Source organism: Neltuma alba, unplaced genomic scaffold, assembly GCF_004799145.2.
Source record: "Neltuma alba isolate B1F8T4 unplaced genomic scaffold, ASM479914v2 tig00002902_pilon, whole genome shotgun sequence".
In the NCBI taxonomy this organism is placed as follows: Eukaryota; Viridiplantae; Streptophyta; class Magnoliopsida; order Fabales; family Fabaceae; genus Neltuma; species Neltuma alba.
This window is the reverse complement of record NW_021633064.1, coordinates 1-17,911: the sequence shown is the minus strand read 5'-3', so window position 1 is coordinate 17,911 and position 17,911 is coordinate 1. Positions and strand designations below refer to the sequence as shown.

Below are 17,911 nucleotides of genomic sequence, written 5' to 3'. Positions count from 1 at the left end.
GCAAGTTGGCTATGTTTAAATCAAGCCAGGTCAGATTTTGTTTATATATGGGAAGAACAATATATAGCAGCAGGTACGAGTAGATAAGACGAAAAAATTGAAGTGTGAAAAGAAACCCAACCAAGTGATGCTTTTGCAGGCTCCTTGGTAACTTGAGGACCAGAAACAGGCAGCATTTCGTTAATATCTTTCGCAAGTTGAGACAAGTTCTGCTCAGAACCACCAGGAAGAGAAGCGGAGCGAGCGAGGGACTGGCGGGGCGACCGAAGCGGCGATGAAGGAGCTGATAAAGTGTGCTGTGAATCTTTCATGACAGAAAATTTTCCCAGGTCCTCAATCAGTTTCCGTTTCTGAGAGACAGAATACTTGCGATGAAACTCGATCATTTTGTTCTTGTCGCTTGATGCTTGGATGATGCTCTCTTTGAACTTGTGAGGATCCAGGGAATCCCGCAAGTTTATACTACGAATGAGGCCACAACAGCTTGGAAAGAACGCGACCCACATCAATGGAAGCCGGGTCGAACGCCAGATCTAGGAAGATCTTTTCCTCTTCACGGGGATCCAGAAAGATCCAGCGTACTCTGGTTTTCTGGAACTAGTTTGAGTGTTAGCACCTAGGCCATAATCATTATACCTGTAACATTCAAATTTATTTTGGACAGTACTTCTTAAATTTAAAATTTTTAATTAATTATTTTTATTAAAAAATTATTTTTTTGGAAAAAAATACTCTTTTAATTTTTTATTATAAGAGATAAATAATCAAATTATATTGATAAAAAAATAGTTAAAATTAATTAAGAACAATCAATATGTAAAAAGTATATATTTTTTTTAAAAAATATCCTCATTAATAAGAAGAGAAAGCATAAGAGAGAATAATTAAATTATTAAAAGAAAGAAAAATGAGAGGAAGAGAGAATATGATTTGGAGACAATATAAATATAGGTAAAATAGGAAACCAACACAAAAAAGTAAAAACAAATTTTAAATATCTTTTATATATAGTAACATGTTTTAAACATTAAATGCTCTTATAATAAAAAACGGAAAGAGTAATAATTAAAAAATTATTTTTATTTTAAATCTTACACTTATTAAAATAATTATTTTAAAAAATAAAAAAAATCACATATAAACCATCTAAATAAAATTTGAATGAAGACCACCCAAACTAAGTTTTCTGATTTTCACCGCAAAACTTATAGGTTTCTTGTGCGAGAAAGGTATCTCCACTTTCATTCCTCCCCATTTTCATTCACTTTTTTTTTTCCTTTTCCTTTTTCTAATTATTGGTAAATAAAATTGGGAGAATTTCACTGTAGGACCGCAGAAGAGAATTAATCTCAAAAAGCCCCCAAAACTTTCTGAAATCTCATTGCAGGATCAAGGGGCCAATCTGATATTAATTCCACAAATGAAATGACGCCACTGCCCCTAGTAGAAACTTATTTCCTTGAGGGAACAAGTGCGGGAGAGCGCATTTGCAAGGGGAACTAGCCAATTTGCAAAAGAAATACATATATTCACATGTGGAATTAGTCCGTTCACATGTGGACTGGTTCAGCTGAAGCATGGGTCCGTGAGGGAACAAGTGCGGGAGAGCGCATTTGCAAGGGGAACTAGCCAATTTACAGAATAAATACATATATTCACACGCGGAATCAGTCCGTTCACATGTGGACTGGTTCACCTGAATCATGTGTCCGTGAGAGAACAAGTGCGGGAGATCGCATTTGCAAGGGGAACTAGCCAATTTGCAGAAGAAATACATATATTCACACGTGGAATCAGTCCGTTCACATGTGGACTGGTTCACCTGATGCTAAGGGTAGTGGCGTCATTTCGCTTGTGGAATTAATATCAGATTGGTCCCTTGGTCCTGCAGTGAGATTTCAGAAAGTTTTGGGGGCTCTTTGAAATTAATTGTCTTGTGCGATCCTACAGTGAAATTTTCCCAATAAAATTTGAATGACGATCACCCAATCTGATTTTTCTGATTTTCACCCAAAAATTATGGGCTTTTTACGCTTGAAAGGTCTCTCTCCTTCCATTGCTCGCCATTTCCTTCCACTTTCTATTTCCTTTTCCAAATTATTGGTCACCGTTACGCGTCTCGTTTATCGGCCTCTTCTAAGGACAGTGCGCTCCAACTCTGATCCAATCACACAACCCTTGCAAGGTCTTATTTTTCTGATTTTCACCCCAGAAATTATAGGCTTTTTGTGCTTAAAAGGTCTCTCCACTTTCATCCTTCGCCATTTCCTTCCACTTTGCTTTTCCTTCTCCAAATTGTCGGTCACCGTTACGTGTGTCTGCCTCTTCTGAGGACAATGCGCTCCAGCTCTAATCCAATTACATGAGCCCAAGCAAATCACCAAAAAATGAAAATCACTTCACTTACCCCAGCCGCCCAATAAAATTCCATTTGTGTCCCCATGTGAAATTCCATTTGCCCTATTTAACATTTTAAAATCTCAAACATTTACATTTTTTGGGTTGACTTAATCATATATATTTAAACCTACAATTTTTTCACATTAATTATGAAAATAAATCTTATAAAAAAAGTATATAATAAAATAAATTGAGCTTCCAAACTAAAATTATGGTCTCTAAGAAACAAGGAATTCTTTAATTTTTGTTTAATACCATAAGTTCTCCAATTTTAATAAATTTTATCTAACATTATAAATGTAGTCAATATTTATACAAAACTTGTGAATAGCCTTAAAAAGTGGCTTTGCTACTTGCTAGATAAAAGTTATTAAGACTTATTAAAATGTAGTTAACACTTATAAAAAAATTGTAAATGACTGTTAATGTTAAGAAAAGTTTAATACCAGAATATCTTTAAATATTATTCTTATTAAAATATTTTTTATAACTAATATATGGATAGTTTTACACATTTTTTATTATATTATTTTAATTAGCTCCGACCTAAATTGCCAACTGAGAAATGCTACCTTTACTAGCTTATTACCTTAACTAGTTTATTAACCTGCTCAAATTTTAAGACCATTTTGAAACAGCTTATAAGTAGTTTATAAGTAGCTTTTTAATAGTAATTTATAGAATAAGAGGCAAGTATGTGAAAAAAATATTGTCTTGATTTACGTAAAACGTGCTTATGGAGGATTTTCACCGCTCTGCCAAACGGGGCCTTATTACCTTGCCCATATCAATAAGAGTGGGCACGTGAATATTTTTTTTTGTTATTGCGATATATAATTAATTAAATCAATTCTTATTTAGATATTTGAGCATCATGCTATGCATTATCTGTTCCCAAATTAAAATTATATATCTATATATTACAAAATTCATTCAATAAAAACATCTCATTATATATAAATATATGTGTGTGCGTGTGTGTTTGTGCTGTCTACCTTTAATTTGAGGTGTGTGTTAACATTTTATAAATACTTTTTCTCCTTGCGTGTGCGCGTCTGAATCTCCATCCTGAAATCAGGAAAGTTTGAATATAATGGGAAGCGTACATAATAAATAAATGAATAAATTACTCTAATCTTCCTTATTTTGTATCCTAATTACATGGACCTATCCTTAACTCTATTAAGAACATTCTAAAAGTATATTTAAATAAATTTTATTTACTAATTTACCATTTATTGTACTAAATCTCTAATATTGACTAAAACTCTTTTGAAGAATTTAAGAGTTTTTTCTTTGATTTTATTTTCTCTTTCTGAAAATTAATTTTTTTTGCCATATCAGGCCAAAAATTAAACTAATTTAATTAGCATAGATATTAAATTTTTGATTATTTTTTTAAATTAATAACACTTGACTAAATATGTTTATATATGTTTGTGGCAAAAAAGGTGTTTACAAATTTTAAATTGTAAATCTAATTACTTTACATAATCTCTCAAACTTATATCATTTATATGACATGATTAAAAAATATGAGTTTAGAAAATATTTTTGGCCATTATTAGAAAAATGTAATGAAAAATTAAAATAATAAAATTTTGATGATATAATCCAAAATTAATGAATATTATAACATATTAGAAAGTTTGAAAATACATGTATTTGAGTAATTTTTAAGTTATATAAAAATTATTTTTGAAAATGTTTAAATAATTTTTGTATGAAACAAAAATATTTTGGTCAAAACAAAATTTAGGAGTCAAATTTAATGGTCAACTTATTGAAAATGAATTCCAAATTATATAAAAGAAATCTGTGTAACTCATATTTTAATGTTAAGAGAAGTTCAAAATAGAAAAGAAGTTTTTATAATTTAAATAAAATAAAAAAGTAATTAATGCATTTTATTCTTAACAAATACACGTCAGAAATGGTGATGAAATGCATACATGGTACGGCTGCTAAAAGCAAGTGTCGGCACTCCTCACGCAATTGTTGATTTTTATCTCGATTCTTTCTTCCATTTGATATTTTGACCCAACTTAAAAACTGTTTCGTTTTTTTAAAGTGTATCCAAATTCGCAAATTCATTCAAAAAAGTGGATACCGACGTTATGATGACAGAACTCACATGGCTCTATAGTAGGGGTGCCCTAGCTAGTGATGTTTTAGGCGGCTTCATCGCGGGATGCCAGAACCGGTGATGTTAAATTTATTTTTTATAATATCTCTGTATTTTAATATAAAAATTAATTTAATTTTTAATTTAATTTTAAATATAATATTTTAATACATGCACATATTAAAAGAATACATTAAATAATAACTCTAACTAATATATAGTAAAAATATTTTAGAGGAGATAATACTTATTAATTATAAATAACTAATTTAATTAATTTTTTAATCTATTCAAATTAGTCAATTAACTCTTGTAATACTATTAAGGATTGAGAGTAGTACTAAATTACTCCTTTTTAGTATATATTTGATCGTCTTTTTCAATACACATTGTTTTAGTTTTTTCCCCCTAAACTTTCAATTGTACATAGTTTTTATCATATTATAAGGTCCAAATAATTGTGATTTAAAAAATCTGTTAAAATTACTTAAAAATAATAAATATGTAAAAAAATTATTTTTCTAAAAGATCAAACTTAAATGAAGTTAGCTAGATAAGTATATCTAAGTGGTTGATTAGCTTTTGCCACGTGTTTTAATTAGGCATATCAATACTTAATCCAAATTAACTAAAAAGGCGGCCATCCAAGTCGGCTTGCGACTGTCCAAGAATCTGAGGTTAATTGATTTAGGAGGTGTTTGGATAAAATTAAAACTATAATTTTAAAAATATTTTTGTAATATATGAAATTAATATGTAGAATAATTTATTTCAATTTATGAAAAAGTTATTCGTATAAGCACTTTTTATGATGTCAAACACCGCCTCAATCTCTCAAAACTGACTGAACAAAATTGAAGGGATGGACGCCTAGTTTCAAACTGCGAAATCGTCCCTCTGATGCAATCTTCCAGACCTTGGAAACTTTACGCATAATGAAACAGTTAGGCTATAAGGACGATAATAAGAAGGAAAAATCATTAAAAAAAAAGATCTTAAAAATTAAAAAATTACATATAAGGGTCCACAAAAATTGTCATTATTTACTTATTAATTATTATCAAAACCCATACTAATATTATAATAAAGTCCCTATTTACAATTTTTCTATTTTGAAGGTCATTTTTTGCCATTTTTCTTAGTAAAAAAATACTCCCACACACTAAACAACTAATTTTCAGAGTGAGATGACTAAGTGCCCATTTGGATTAGCAGTGAACAACTGTAATTTTAGATAATCATGAATTTTATAAGTGATATTGGCTATAAGTGACATTGGTTAATCGTGATTTCTGTTTGGATTTTTTTTATAAGTGATTTTAAGAATTGTAATTATGTTTGGTTTTCATTTATTAAAATCGCTTATAGATGTATAATTACTAAAAAAGACATGAAGTTAATATTTGAAGGGAGATTTTTGGAAGAATATGAGAGGATAGATTGGAGAAAATTTAGTTGCTAAAAATTGATCAAGATTTTTTAAACTCATAACCTACTCCTTGTTGCTTATCCTAAAAGTGCAGTAGAAAGGCAAAATCACGATTTATTGAGATTTTATAAAATTACCCAAACAAGACAAACATGCTTTATAATCACTTATTTAGATTTAAAAGGGCTTATTTGAGATCTTACCACTTAACCAAATAGGCTCTAACAAGAGTTTTTGTGTTTTATGAATGAAAACGATCAATAGACTACATCTAGTCCTTAACATAAGAACTTGTTTGATTTTTATTTTGGTCCTAAATATGCCACATCAATCTATTTTGTTTCTAATATTTATTCATTTTTTTCCAAAATAGTTTCTGTGATAATAGTAGTTTCTTATCAATACACTTGATTAGTAAAATTATTTTAAAATAAGTAGTTAACTTAACTAATTTTTTAATTTATTCAAATTAATTAACTAGTTTTTATATTAAGAATCAGAAGCAGTATCAAATGATCCACCACCTTTTTTCAGGTGCAAGTTAACTACGATGGCCCTCTTTTTAGTTTTCACAGGCCAGTGCCAATAGGGTTTAACTGAGATTAAGTGATAATGTGTATAATTAAAACACACGGCAAAAGCTGAGTCACTACTTGGCCATACTTGACCTAAATTTGATCTTTTTTTTTTGGTAAAAAAATTTGATCGTTATTTTATCATTGAGTGATTTAAGATAATTTTAAAACTGACATAGGAAAAATAGTTTTAGAAATATCTCTAGTTTGAGGTCACCAACCACAATATCTTTTTTAATTCTTACGTTATTTCCCAAAAAATTGTTTTTTAAACATATTTTACCGCAATTACTTTAATTTGATTACTTACTGGCCTTTTTATAATGCATTATCTTATGTTCTTAAACGTTAAAAATATTTTTAAAAAATAATTTTTAAGTCTTAAAAATTTGATTAATTTTAAATTTTTATTTCCTTTTTGTTATCCTTTTTATTCTTTGTAAGAATGATTAAAGATGTCAATAAGGGTCAGGGCCTAAAAGGCTCAGCCTTATAAAGCCCACATACTTTAAAATTATCTAATTATTAAAACAGATCCTTGAACAGGCAGGCTTAGGACTTAAAAGGGCTGACCCTTTTATGTTATTTTTTAAAATTTAAATTCTTTTTAATTATTTTAAAATAAAAAACAAAACTTCTAAAGTTTTTTAATTCAAATTATAAATATTAGTAAAATAAACCAATGGTGTATAGAAAAAGAAATTAAATACCAATGAACTATTATCCAAAATAAAAAAATAAAAATCTAATGAAACACGAAAAATAGAAAGATAAAAACCTAGCAGCTAAAGATTAACAATATCAATATCATTATTATCTTTATCTTCATCTTCATCAGTATCATTACGATCAGCAATATTTGATTGTTCTTCACTACAAGTAAGGTCTTCTATAGTGATAAAAATATTAAGTTTTTTGTCTTCATCTACCTTATCTAAAATAAAACTACGCGGTAGTTATGAGTACAAATAAGAGCCTGGACATTTATTCGAATAAGAAAATTTTTACACTTTGTTAAGATATGTAAGCCAATGGTAAATGAAGATTTACTAGCTATTATAGTGATTGGAATGCTAAGAATATTAGCCGCCTTTCTTGAAAGAATTAAAAATTGATTTTAATTATTCTTCCATCAATCCAAGACATCTAATTCTTTTTAATTATCTGGCTTGAGTATTGGTTCTTCTAAATTTTTTTCTAATTTAAACTTGTTCATAAAAGACTAATCCATAATTTTATAAAAATAATAAAAAAATAGGCAAGCTTAAAAAAACTAGCCCTTAACCCTAACAAGCTGGCCTTTTTATTTCTAAGCCCTATAAGACTAGCCCTTTTAAATCCGATAAGACTAGCTCTTTTAAGCGCAATTTTTTTTTTGAATCATCTAAAATACAAGCCTAGCCCTTCACTTAAAAAGGCTAGCCTAATGGGCTTGGTCCGTTTTGACGACTCTAAAAATGATAGAGTTTCAATAATAATTCAACCAGCTATATAATTGAATTTAAAATACACAATTATTTTTTAAAAAAAATTCTTATACTTGTCATGTAATAATCATGGAGATTCATTGTATTTGTCATGGATTAACCCAGAAAAAGCTGATGATGAAAATATTAGAAGAACTTATATATTCAAACTTTTCAATAATTTTTTTTGGTGGAAACGAAGGCCCAAACCCATTAACATAAAGTAAATCTATCCAGGATCATCTCTCTCCCCTAAATCTTGACCGGCACGTGCTTCTCGTCATTGTACTCTGTCTATCTCTCATATCTCTTGCGCTTCCTGTGGAGTTTTACTCCAGATCTGCATCTCACCTTCCATTTCAAAACTCAACCTTGCCAAGGCATCTGCACAAGAGTTCGCCGATCTCCTAATACATCTCACTCTGACCTCCCATCTTCTATTGATCAACTCGAAAATCTAATTCCAAAGGTGAGTTATAAAGGTTCCTTCTTCCACCTTTCCCTTCAATTTCTTTGCTACTTCTGAGGCATCAGTTTTAATCTAAACCAGTAAACCTTTCTCAACACCGGGTTCTACACTCTGCCTCCTCCGCCGTACAACTTCCAATTCGAGCAGAAAAGCCAACAATCCACCCTCCATCTGAATCTCTCACTACCCCTTCCCACCCTGTGTTTCCTTGTTCTCCTTTGTAAGCCCTATCTGTGTTTAATTTAGGGTTAAAGTGTACCCAGCACCCTCAAGTATTTTGCCAGATACACCCAGTGGCATAAAATAATTTATGATGCAATTTTGCCCTCAAAGTAATTAAAATGGTGCACCGGTATCCCATGCTAACAGATCTGTTACTTTGACCGTTAAATTGATGAGTCAGTACAAGTTTGACCAAAATAATCTGACCTGGCATGTCTAATAAGTAGGTGATGTGGAATTTTTTCGGGGTTAAGGTGCATCCAGCACCCTCAAGTATTTTTCTAGGTGCACCCAGTGGCCCAAAGAAATTTGTAGTGCAGTTTTGCTCTCAAAGTAATTAAAATGATGCATCAGTATCCTATGCTAACAGATGTGTTACTTTGACTGTGAAATTGATGAGTCAGCACAAGTTTGACCAAAATAATCTGACTTGGCATGTCTAATAAGCAGGTGACATGACTTTTCTTGTTAATTCCATTGTTTTGTCTGAATATTACTCCTCTGGTCCTATTTATAAGGCACTTCCAGCATGTTTCACACAGATCAAGGAAAACCTTAAATTTCATTAACTCTCATTTAAATTTTAATAACTTTCTAACTTTATCCCAATTTAATATACATTATACCTCATATAAACAAAGTCAATACAATAATAAATGAGGGATAAATTTGTACATCCATACAAAAAATTTCTCTCAGTGCCTTATAAATAGGACTAAAAAATATCTTCTCTCTTTACCCTATAAATAGGACCAGAGGAGTATCTCTGAAAAAATTTCTTACTCGGAAAAAAATTCCAAGAGCCGAAGAGAGCATTTACTGAACAGAGAAAACAAAGCAGTGGCAGACGAAAACAATTCCACATCACCCGCTTATTAGATATGCCAGGTCAGATTATTTTGGTCAAACTGGTGCTGACTTATCAATTTCACAGTCAAAGTAACAGATCTATTAGCATAGGATACCGGTGCACCATTTTAACTACTTTGAGGGTAAAATTGCACCATAAATTACTTTAGGCCACTAGGTGCACCTGGAAAAATACTTGGGGGTGCTGGATGCACCTTAACCCCGAAAAAATTTCACATCACCTGCTTATTAGACATGCCAGTCAGATTATTTTGGTCAAACTTGTGCTGACTCATCAATTTAACGGTCAAAGTAACAGATCTGTTAGCATGGGATACCGGTGCACCATTTTAATTATTTTAAGGGCAAAATTGCACCATAAATTACTTTAGGCCACTGGATGCACCTGGCAAAATACTTGGGGGTGTTAGATGCACCTTAACCCTTTAATTTAACCCATCCTTCATCCAGCAGCTCCCACCTCCTTCCCTCTCTATTCACATCATCCTCCTCTACTTCAATAGCCATGTCCCATCCCTTAGCTTTTGCAATCTGTCTGCAAAAATTCAAAATCAAGTGGACTTGCTTACCAACCAGATCGTGACTTCCTCTCAGATTGAAGATCTTCACATTTCTCATCTTCCACAAGGACCAACATGTGAGCCCAAAGAGGATATTCCAAGGTAAACCTTTTATCTCTTCTCTTCTTTTTAAATTTTCTTGCAACCAGACTGAAATGGATTGGCTGTTTAAAGTTAACCTGCACTGCGATTCTTGCGTAACTTCCCCTTGTTATAAGAGAAGTAATCAGTTCCACCTTAGCTATTTTCCCAATTCTATTACCAGAAGCGGACAAATAACCTCATTATAAGCCTCTAGCAGGAAATCTGTCAACCGTACCCAAACTAACACTTTCTCAATGGGTTCGATAATTGGATCGAAGTTCCTCCTCCATTTCCTCATTGTGAGGTAGTGATCTTGGATCATCCAAGGGCCACTCGTAATAACACGGTCATAATCAGCCTTGATCGAAAAGGTCACAACGAAGAGATCGTTTCTAAGATCTACCACCAAAACCACCCCCTCCCTGGCCCACATTCTTTGCAGCCTCTCCTCCATCTTCCCTAGCCCCATCGACCAACCCAGCAATTCCACTATCAGACTTAGAGCAAAAGATTTGCAAATATACTCTACCACTTCCTTTGCTAGTATGAATTCGGGGATAGTAATATTACCTCTCAGATGTTCAACGATTGTATCCCCCCCTTCAGATTCTCCATCACGTTATCTGCTACTGGTCCTTCCTCAATCATCGAATCCACCCCCTTCAAGGTATCATTGAAGGATCGAACTGAATCCTCCAAAACAGCAGCTCGTCCACCTTCATCAACACCGCTAATCTTCTTCTTGTTTCTGTGCAGGAGATCAGCCTCATTAGACGTCTTGTGGTTCCGATCACGTAGTCTTGGAAAGTCTGCAGGGGAGAGCAGAGAGTGATCCATCACTACCAGCTATCCATGTGTATAAGACGACAAGATTTTAATGATTCACTTCCCTTACTAATAAACTTTTCAATAATCTAAGCCTAAATGAGACGTATTTTAGCCTCATGGACCCGAGATATTGTACAATGTGTTGCTCCTTAAAGTAGTTAACATTTGTATGAGCAAGTGTTGATTCAAGAAAATAAAGAGATGATATATGAAGCCATCATAAACATGCACTTGGAGTATATGGTTATTAAATGGGCCCAAAATAAAAATATCTCATCATTTATTATTGCAAATTATCAAACAACTCAATCATCAATCAAATTCATCTAAAAATTTTGATGATTATAAGAATATTAACTAGTGGAAAAAGAACTAGCTAATCCAAGTCGATCGAGAAAGCAAAAACATTGTACTGTCAGAGGAAGATGAGATGCTAGACATTGTACTGAAGGAAGAAAATAATGAAGAAGAAGAAGAGAGATACATAAAGGGGACGCGTGGGTGAGAAATGAAATATAGCGGTCCAATATTTGAAAACATGTCATTTTCTTAATGCTGGGAAAGGACAAAACAAAGAATAAAAAGAGAAATATGTTTTTCATTATCACTTTTGAACTTATACCTGGCATAATTTTTTGCTTATTTTTCCCTTATACTTGTATCTTTATCATGATAAAGAGAAAATAAAAACATAAATGACGAGTTTCACCTTGTGGGATCTACATGCAACAAGCGGAATTCATTAATATTCTATAGGATCTTTCTTTCTGTTCGCTTGAAAATTTTGTTTTCGGAAACAAAAAAAAGAGCCCTAGAATTCTCTCAGTTCAAGTTTTCACATCTAATACAAGGATTCATAGCCGATTGGTGCTACTACAAGAAGTTTGGTCACTTGATGAATGATTGTCAAAAAGTCCATATATCAAATGCTAGTTCAAAAATAATATATTACCCATATAACCAAAGACATGTATAGTTTACCAAAGTAATGTAGTTAATTAACATGAAAATGATAATAGTACAAGTTCTTTATCATAATAAAACTCATATTTTGATCAACAATATGGTGAGTATAGCTTTGGATTACATGTCTCTAATAATTAATTTGAGAATAAACAACACTCAATACTTGTTCAATTATTATTTTTTGAAATCCTTTTTTGTTCTTTGGGGGAAAAAGAATATAGATCAGAGGATAAGTTACTTGTTTATATTCATGGATGATGATGCAGGGTTGCGGATGACTATAACCCTACTCTTTTTATTTTATTTTGGGTTAAAGTATAATTCTAGTCCTTTAATTAATTTTTACATAAGGTTTTAATTTAATTCATTAACTTTAAAATGTATACTTTCAATTCTTTAACCCTAAAATTGTTAACAAAAAAATAATGATATTGAGACCTTGAATATTAATAAAATATTTTTAAATGCTAATATATTAATTTTAAATTTAAAACCACTATGATTGTTACCAAAAAGAAAATCATCATTTAAAACTAATAATTTTATGTTAAAAAACTAAAAATATACATTTTAAAATTAGGAGACTAAAACGAAACTTATATAAAGATAAAGAACTAAATATATACTTTAGCCTTTATTTTATTATATTTTTGCCAACAAGATTGCACTTGGAATTAATTAATTAATGATATAATTTAGTTAATCATAAGTTACGTATAAAGCGCCCATAAGGATCCGAATGTCTAGAACGGGAAAACTGTGATGTTTTCTTGACCTTTTTATTATAAGCGCAAAAGATTCAAATTAATTTTTTCCCAAATATAAATTATCAGCTTTAAACTTTTAATAATCGATCCTTCTGACTATCAAGATTAAATTGTGCAATAAAATACCTTTCTTATATTGAAAGAAATGGAGAAGAACATAAGGACGGGCACATGTTCATTGGGCACCAGCCACGGTAGCTACAATAAAGAGTTTTATTAATTGCAATTGGCTTCTAGGATAACATTTGATATGATAAAATTGTAACAATGCACAATTGGCATACAAATCAGAAATACGGAATAGAAAGAAGTTTTGAGATTAAATGAAAAATATTAATAAAATATCAGTTATCAAAACTTCATCATACTTGGTTCGCTTTCAAAGGTTTAAGAATTCTTTTGTCAAGATGTTAGGGAGAGAATTATTAAATTTAAATTATTAGATTCAATCCAATGATTAACGGTCTTTTCACTTGAAACAAAATGTTCATACTTAAATTTGATTACTTTATCAAAAAAAAAATTGATTACAAATGAAAGAATAAAATTATATAAAACATAAATAAAATAATACAAAACCTATATTACGTATGAGTAATTAGAGTCAGTATTATGAGCTAAACGCGCAAATTTAGCTTGTGAAATGGAAAGTTCGAGTTGGCAAAAACGTGAATTATTTCAGTCCACCAACCCACTTTAATTAGGTTAAGATGACAAAATATCAACTTGTTTTGAGTCGAGCTTTTTCAATGTGATTGCAAGGGATTTGGAGCTGGAAATGCTACGGGAGGGGGGCCAAGGGCTAGGATTGCTGTGTATAAAACTTGCTGGGACTCAGGTTGCTATGACGCAGACTTACTAGCTGCCTTTGATGTTGCCATCCGAGATGGGGTTCACATTCTGTCTCTCTCTCTCTCTCTCTCGGTCCTGAAGCTCCCCAAGGAGACTATTTCAGTGATGCCATATCTGTGGGGTCATTCCATGCTGCTAGTCATGCAGTGCTTGTGGTCGCATCAGCTGGGAATAGTGGAAATCCTGGTTCTGCTACAAATCTTGCACCATGGATGATCACTGTTGCTGCTAGCTCAACAACAGGGATTTCATATCCGATATTAGATTAGGAAATGGAGTTAACATCAAGGTAAATCTGTTCACTTCTCATTGATGGTTTTTTTTTTTTTTTTGGCACTGTATTTGGACCAGGACAATTACTGTGTAATTGAAACAGGGTGAGAAGTCCCTTGGAAATAAAAGCCAACACAAGGTTACTTCCCGCATCTGAAGCCTTCGCAGGATATTTCACCCCTTATTAATCCAGGCGATGCACAAGGTTGATGAAACGTGAAAAGTGGTATTTATATGAAGATTCATGCAAAATAATGCCTTAAACATAAATTTTTTTCTGTTTCTATTTGTTTCTGTAGTTATTGTTTGGACAGTTCCCTCAATGCGTCCTAGGCAAAAGGGAATGTTCTGGTGTGTCGCCATGCAGACAGTTCAACAAAGTCAAAACTGGTAAAGAGTAAAATGGTGAAACAGGCCGCAGGAGTGGGGATGAATTATTTTTCCAACACATGGAGGACATCATCATCGTCGAGTTAAACCATAATCTGCTACACTTGCTAAGAATTTAACAAATAAAAAGAAATAAAACAATTCAATTATTAATTAAATAAAATATTTATAAAATAATAAAATTTTAACTAGAATAAATTTGAGCTAGAAAATAACAAAATAATAAAATATAGACTATTAATTATAAAGTAGCGTAAATATTAGTATAAAATAAAAATGGAAAAATAATTCAAAAATAATTCAAATTAAAATTAAATGAATTTGATTTTCTTAATTTGGAATAATGAATATTAATAATAAATAATAAAGCACAAGTGATATGATTATCATAAGGACCTGGTAAAAAGAAAAAGAAACTATAAAGACCTTATTAAAAATCAAGTGCAACTATAAGGACATAGAAAGAAAAGAAAAAAAAATATAAACCTAATTAAAAATCAGGTGAAATTATAAGGGTTTACAAATTATTAATTTTTTTATGGGTAGCAAAATTTGTTTCCTTTTTTAAAATACCATCATGATAAATTTATGGAGAAGAAGAGAAATATAATAAACACCTTAACCATATCTTTATGAATTTATCAGTCTTTTGAGGCCATTCATTTCTCTCAGTAGTCCTATAAGTCATTTTCCGAGGAAAAAAATTAGAAAGAAAGATGGATGAAAGAATGATGCAGCACAAGAGATTAAGATACCAATGGAGATATCACTTTTTGTCCATTTGCACATCACTTTACATTATTTACATTACAGGAAAATCAAGTGTTCTCCACGAAACCCATACTAAGACAAGAACCAAGGAAAACTCATGGACAACGACAACGACAATAGTCACTCATAACATGCGAAGTGACTCGTTCGAGTTCAACCAGGTTCCTCCCGCCCAATCAAATTTGCAACGGCAAACATCAGAACACAAAGAAGGAAGGCTGAGATAGCGAACCACCAACTGATGCTTGAAGGCAAAAGCATGCCCATCATTCCCAAGAATCCAAACGTGCCGATCAGAAACGCAGCTTTTTGCATCTTCTTCGCCATCAGAGGCCTTTTCTTACGCAACACAAGAGCAGTTGAAGAAATGGAGAACGCCAGTGTAGAACAAGCCACCGCAACATAAATCAGAACCTGGTTATCTTTTGCCTTTGATGAAACAGCAAGACTGATTATAGCATTTAGAAGTTCCACAGGAAAAACCACGAAGCCTAGTTTGTTGTGTTCGTGCGGTGATGATGCAGAAGGATCGGTCCTAGGCATACTAATGGAAGTATCATTAGACCCCAAAGAATTAATTTGCCGGCCTTAGTTTTCGGAAGAAAAAGAAGGGCGTGGAGTAGTAAAAGCATCGCCAGAACTGCTTCTGATAGATCTTCTTGAGGACGAACGCAGGGAGCGATTAGAATTGATTACGGCAGCATTAAGATCTCGAGCTTGCTCTTCATCCTTCAGCTTGGATCCTGTACATGCGAATGCTTCCAAGAATAAAGAACTAATTACAGGTACAGAACAGCGGTGAGGATATAATACTAAACTGATAAAATAAAGGATCAGTTCTGATGAGACTTGAGAGTTGTCATCTTCGTTGGAGGCTTTTATCTAACTCTTTCTCCTCTTGCAGGCTTGTCAGTCAAAGTCCTTGCTTTGTCCGAGAACAGCTGTGTCTTGCACTGATGTTATCTTAGATCCTTGAAGTAAAAATTGAGCGAGAGAGAGGGGAAAATAGAGAGGAACCCTGACTTGGCATACCTCTCGTTTTCTCTCATCACTTTGAAATAAATAAGCTTCAAAGAATCCTAGCAACCTGTAGCAATTAATACCAAGTATGAGTACCTTAAATAATAGTAGTAGTAGTAGTTGTAGTTTGTAGATATATGCTTACCTCTTCCCTCATAAAGACCAAAGGCTTTGCTTTATGCCTTTGCTCTCAGAACTGATATGAGAAATAGATGGGCATCGATCCTCATGCCTCTCTGAGGTGAGTTTCTATGGGTCCAATATCACCCGTTTGAGCATATTATGCTTGAATAATCATGCATAATATGTACAAATTCAGGCAAATTGGTCGTGTTTAAATCAACCCAGGATTAGAATTTGTTTATACATGCGAAGAACCATATACAGGAACAGGTATGAATAGAAAAGACGAAAAAATTGAAGTGTGAAAAGAAACCACACCAAGTGATGCTTTTGCAGGCTCCTCTGTAACAACTTGAGGATATGAAACAGGAAGCATTCCGTTAGGATCTTTAGCAACTTGAGGATCCAGGGAATCATCATCATCACGAGGATGATGCTGGGGTTTGGTGAGCCATGAATATAAAGATGCTCGTTGACTGAACAAGAAAGGAGGAATCGTAAGGAGTATGAAGCAGATGCTTGGGTTTTTGGTACTGAGCTATGGGTTGATTGGTAGCTAACTGAGTCCTGCAAGTGCAGGTTTATACTATGAACAAAGCAACACAAGCTTGGAAAGAACGCGACCCCACATCAATGGAAGTGCGGTCGAACGCCAGATCTAGGAAGATTTTTCCTCTTCACAGGGATCGAGAAGAATCTAGTGTACTCTGTTTTCTGGAACTAGTTTGAGTGTAAGCACCTATGCTATCCCCCTTAGACTTGAGCTACCTAAATTTAATGGACTGAATTTAAATTTTTAATTAAAAAGTGATTTTTTGGGGAAAAAAAATATAATAAGAAATTATTGATTTTAAAATTTTATACTTATTAAAATAATTATTTAAAAAAAAAAAATAAAAAACATCAAATGTAAACTATCTAAATGAAATTTGAATGATGACCATCCAAACTGATTTTTCTGATTTTCACCCCAAAATTTCTAGCTTTTTGTTGCGAGAAAGGTCTCTCCACTTTCATTCATCACCATTTCCATTCACTTTTCCTTTTCCTTTTACTTTTCCAAATTATGTAAATAAAATTTGAATGACGACCACCCAATCTTATTTTTTTGATTTTCACCCCAAAAATTATAGGCTTTTTATGCTTGAAGGGTCTCTCCACTTTCATTCTTCGTCATTTCCTTCCACTTTTCTTTTCCTTTTACTTTTCCAAATTGTCGGTCACTGTTACGCGTCTGCCTCTTCTGCGGACAATGCGCTCCAACTCTAATCCAATTACATGACCCCAAGCAAATCACCAAAAAATGAAAAATCACTTCCCCCACCCCGCCCAATAAAATTCCATTTGTGTCCCCATGTGAAATTCCATTTGCCCTATTTAACATTTTAAATCTCCAAACGTTACATTGTTTGGGTTGCCTTCATCATATATATTTAAACTACAATTTTTTCACATTAATTATGAAATAAATTTTATAAAAAAGTATATAATAAAATAAATTCAGTTTCCAAACTAAAATTATGGTCTCTAAGAAACAAGGAATTCTTTAATTTTTGTTTAATACCATAAGATTATCCAATTTTAATAAATTTATCTAACGTTATAAATGTAATCAATATTTATACGAAAGTTATGAATAGCCGAAAAAGTGGCTTTGTTACTCTAGATAAAAGTTATTAATACTTATTAAAATGTAGTCAACACATATAAAAAAATTGTAA

The 17,911-nt window shown here is 32.3% G+C and overlaps 1 long non-coding RNA gene across 1 annotated transcript; it reads right to left on the bottom strand.

The window, feature by feature from the left end:
- Positions 1 to 15,717: 15,717 nt before the first annotated feature.
- Positions 15,718 to 16,527, bottom strand: LOC114739746 (uncharacterized). The gene is made up of 3 exons (XR_003739635.1): positions 16,213 to 16,527; positions 16,080 to 16,134; positions 15,718 to 15,790 (listed from the first exon to the last, which is right to left on the bottom strand). It is a non-coding gene; the product is annotated as an uncharacterized LOC114739746 (long non-coding RNA).
- Between the last annotated feature and the right edge of the window lie 1,384 nt (positions 16,528 to 17,911).